Source organism: Vigna radiata, chromosome 7 (assembly GCF_000741045.1).
Source record: "Vigna radiata var. radiata cultivar VC1973A chromosome 7, Vradiata_ver6, whole genome shotgun sequence".
NCBI lineage: Eukaryota > Viridiplantae > Streptophyta > Magnoliopsida > Fabales > Fabaceae > Vigna > Vigna radiata.
In genome coordinates this window covers 7312848-7318319 of record NC_028357.1, presented here as the reverse complement: position 1 = coordinate 7318319, position 5472 = coordinate 7312848, and positions in this window count along the sequence as shown.

Sequence of the window (5472 nt, the reverse complement as noted above, 5' to 3'; positions counted from 1 at the left end):
GATCGCGACGGTGATGGAGAGGACGAAGGCGTCATCGTGATGACCATGGCAGTCGACGATCGGGGCGACGCTGGCGATGAAGGCAGGCGACGCGATTCTAGGGCTTGAGGGAGATTTTGTGGTGGCGGCTCATGTCGGCGACGACTGGGCACATCACGAACGGCGAAGGTGCCTTCTTTTTGCACGCATAGAGGAGCCAAGAATGGTTAAACACCGTGGCCAGCAGTGGTCACCGGCGGAGATGGGAGGCAGTGGTTGGGCCATTTGGGTGGAGGCAAGAGCGCCTCGTGGTCGTCGGCGGAGATGGGAGGCGGCGACATGAGGCGTTCCAAGGAGGCAGACCCCAACCCTGGTTTCGCATTCCAGAGTCAAAACGTAGGTTTTAACGCCATGTCAGCGAAGTCAGCCAAGTCATCGTGCCACGCAAACTCAATTTTAACGCCATCCACCCAATTTAACGGCAAACCCTTAATTGATTCAATTTTTCATATTCAGGGACTTAATTGAGACATTTTAAAAAACTAGGACCTAATTGAGAAAAAAAAACCCCACATAAATAGGGACATTCTAAAATTAAACCTAATTTTAATTCTTCAAGTTGGAANGAAAGGAATAAGAATGAGGGAGGTGTTTCTTCTAGAAGTTCAAATACTTAGTTTAAAAAATATCATTTAAAGTGTCACGATAAACTAAAGAAAAGTAATAGTAAAATGTTTCAAGTGTTTGGGAAAAGGATACATAAATTCAAAATTTTGACACTAAGAAGACTATGATGTTTAAGGAGAATGGTAAGATATCACAAGTGAATCATCCAATGAATGATCTACTAGAGAAGAGGTTGAAAATGAGAAGGAAAAGATTTTATAAGGAGACTTGTTCATATTTAAAGGAGTGGTTAAGGGAAATGATGGTAGCAAAAGAGAGATCATATTGCATTCTAGGTGTTGTATTGGAGAAAATGTGTGTTCATTGATTATAGATAAAGGGACATTAACACAACGAAGGCCTTTTACGTCATAACATAGTTGAATTTGGTATTGTCTTACATTAATTTATGTTGGACATTTCTATAGTTTTGATGTAAAAGTGGAATATTAGATCAATCCATACCCAGTCCGATGTAAAAAAGTTTACGACTAATAAAAAATACTACGTAGAAATTAACATTTGTGAGTTTATTTTAGTTTAGCGTGTGCGCATCAAATGAAGGATTTTGATAGATTGGAAGAATATTAATTATTAGAATTGCATAGCAGAATAATCACGTTTCGACAAAATCAAGAGGGAGGAATTGATTTCTTAATAAAAACTATGCTTTTAAATTTTTTTCGGTTTTTAAAATCTGACTTAGCGATTAAATTGATTTCTTTAAAATAAACCAAACATACAATCATAGAAGAAAGAGTTTAAGGTTTATAAAACATCTCTTTTAAAACCACAATAAATGTAAAATACTTTTATACTGGTTGAGATTAAAAGACAATATGTACGTTTAATTAATATATATATATATATATATATATATATATATATATATATATATATTTCTTAATTATTTGAAAATAAGTGTAACGTGAAAGGAATAGTCAAACAAAAAAAAAGTAAAAGAAGGTGGGGTGCGTGCACTCCGACGCGGGTGCAGGATGTGAATACAATGCCTAAAACACATAAAGGGGTATGGGGGTTAATACGTGGGAAACATGAAGTAAAAATGAATCAAATATGGGAGTGCCAAGAACAGAAGAAGGTGTAGGAAGCAAACTTTGGTCAACCCAAAGCCCTTTTAGAGAAAACAGGGTGAATTGAAAGTGGTCTGTGTGATAGAGCAAATGATGAGTGGTTAACGCTTTGGTTCTGATGATAAAGATAAAAAAATGTGAATCTCTGGAAGTAGGGAGAAGTATAGAGAATTTGTGAATTCTGTAAAATCTTTATAATTTTATAATATTAATTTCTAAATTTTATATTTTTTTTTATAATTTCATTAGTTACATTCATATTTTCCAAAATTCATTAAAATTATACATAACCATCTTCAATTAATATGGTTTATAACACTTTCCATGTTAGCATTGAACCTATCTTTTTTATATCTTTGAATCGAGTTGTATGTTCGTGACTAACTAATAATAATAATATATAATAATATATAATAATAATAATAATAATAATAATAATAATAATAATAATATTATTATTATTATTATTATTATTATTATTATTATTATTATTATTATTATTATTACTGTTGTTAATAGTAATATTATTATTATTTATTATTATTATTAATTTTATTGTTATCATCATCATTATTATTATAATTATTATTATTATTATTAGGTTTAAACCCTTTTTTGTCCCTAAGTTAAGTACTGATGTTCAGTTTAGTCTCCGCTTTTAAAAATGTCAACTTTTAGTCCCTATGATATGAAAAATGTATCAAATTAGTCCTATTCGTTAACAAATTACAACTTTTTCATTAAGTGATTTGTTGTTCATAACACCACCTTCCGTTAACAAATCACAAAATATTGGATACCTAGGTATGAAAACTTGTGATTTATTGTTCATTAAGTGTTGTCATGAGGACTGATTTGATACATTTTTCATATCATAGGGACTAAAGGTTGACATTTTTAAAAGCGGGGACTAAACTGAACAACAGAACTTAACTTAGGGACCAAAAAAGTGTTTAAACCTTATTATTATTATTATTATTATTATTATTTATTATTATTATTATTATTATTATTATTATTAAAATTGGGTCAGTCCAAAGTCCTTTTATAAAATAAGCATTTAACGTTTTATATCATCTGAAGATCATATATTAAACGACGCTTTCTAAATAATGTTTCTATTAACGAGTTGACAAAACACTAACAAAAGAGTCACCTATGAAAAGCGTAACAAAACATTAACAAAAGCGTAACAACATACAAAATCTGAAGCATCTTATATGCAAAACGTAAGAGTTCACCTATGAAAAGAGTCACATAACTAAACATAAGTGTAGGAAGAAAGAAAGGTTGGTAAGGGATAGACCAAGATTGTTTAACGACTACACACATCATATGGACTAAGGAACAACGCTAACAAAAGATAACCGACTAAGTATTATTCTAAAATCCACAATACAAATAAGAAAACAAAGTCTAAGAGAACAATTATTTAATGTGAGTCTTGCTAAATGCACTCTTGGCATGCCTAGTTAAATAAGCTAGACGAAATGTTATCATAAAATGAGGTTTTTTTAAAATGCACTAAAAAGGAAAAATCTTATTCCGAAAACACATGATAAAAGATGTCCACTAAACACCCTCTTGAACTCAACAAGTAACCACTAAACAAAGCGTTGCTAAGAGAAGTCTCCCATAGGCTAAATGATACCATGTGCCAAACATGTTTTCATCCAACGATGAAAGTCTCATAAAACATTTAGTATCTTCACTAGAACGCTCAAACAATCAAATCCTACATGAACGGTAGAGAATGCGAAAAGCGTTAAATGTCATTAAATGCTCAACGTTCAAAAAAACAAAAGTAATAAAAGAAAGAACATATTTGTTGCATGCATATATACTTTACCTTCTGTAGATTGCTTATTACAAGTGTCCACCTGCTCTATTAAGGACAAGTCAGAAATAGATGTTAGAGACAAGAAAGACACTTATGAAATGATCTTTTCATCAAAAGTTGTGCCAAAGAGATAGTACGATCTACTTTTGAGGAAGTACTGAAAAAGTAAGTTTGCTCTGACAAGAAGACATCATCTATGACAAAGCTATGAAGAACCAAATTTCAAGGACAAGCTTCATCTAACGGCTATATTATCACCAAATCTTGAGGACGAGCATCGTCCATCAGCTACATTGTCAAAAGGTGTATAAATAAAATATCCTTGAAGAAGAAGAAGAAAAAAAGAAGAGAAGAAGAGGATGGACACTTAAGGAATGAAAAGAAAAATCATCCTCATGGAAGATCAAGAATTCTCTTAGGACTATTTAGAGTCAGATCCTCTTGAGTAAGAAGAAAGAAAGACAGAAAAAAAAAAAAAAAAAAAAAAAAAAAAAAAAAAAAAAAAAAAAAAAAACTTAAAAGATTACTGGTGAAACTAGTGTTGGGACCAAGAGTGGTTGATATTCGTTTTAAACTAGGAGTGGTGAAACTTATGTAATCTTTGTTAAAGATTAGAGGAATCCTTTAAGAGGTCTTAAGGGAGAAGTGGACATTACTTAAGTTAGAACGAACCAATATAAAAGCATCTAACAACTATTGTAGACTGTTTAACCCCTGCAAAAGTCATTAAACATTATAGTGAATAAACATTATTTATCTAAACAACACAAGTATATGGGAGATGATATCTAGACTTTTCATCTTTATTACTTCATGATTTGGTACACTTTCTAATTTTATAACATTATACAAGTATAAGACTCAATATTTTTTTTATCAAACATATAAATTCATGTCCCATATCCAATGATCCATTATAAACATTAAAAATTATTGGGAAAATGATTATATAGTTGAATATTTTTAACTAAAATTAGAGTTATAATTATAATATTTTTTCTAAAGAATATTAACCCTCTTAGGATCCATAAAAAACATATATACTCATTAATTAACTTTGATGATGTTGAACAGGTATTAACAGTCATAAATTTAGTCTATGAATATTCTAGTTTAGGATTTTACTCTAAATTATATAGATATTCACCTGCATAATAATTTCTATCTTAAATGGACCTTGCCTTTGATAATGCACTATACTAAATCATGACTTTTCAAATATAGAAACTCATGTATTAACCCAAGCAAACCAAAGTAATCTTATGACTTTTTCAAATGTAGAAACTCATGTATTAACACAAGCAAATCAAAGGACTCTTCCTAAGTTCAACTAACATACTTTAGACATTTTAATATAGTTTCAAGGATTACTAAAACTTTATTATTAGGATACATCATACATTATTTTAGTCAATAATTTATAAACACAATATAAACATATATGAACAAATAATTGAAAAAAATAAAGATAATAATATAAAAAAATATGAAAGAATAATTGAAAAATATAAAGATAATAATAGAGCATATAGATAACTTCTTTTCATCTGTTTAATTAAAATTTAATTATTTTTATGCTTTTTTTATATAAATTTCTTGAATTATAAGCATAATATGTAAAATGTTTTACTATTTAAAATTATAACATAAAAATATAATTCAAACAAAGGCTTTAAATATAATTTAATTAAAGAAACATAAAGAGAAATGGACTAGTATATAGTTAAAAATTAAATTAAATAAAAATAAAAATAAACTAAGGAACTGAACAAATATAGTAGATAGAATATAGTTAAATAATACGAATATAAATAATAAAAGGATCAATATATCATTAAAAGTATATTGTGTTAGAGATATTATATTTAGTTTATATTGTGTTTATGTTAATTA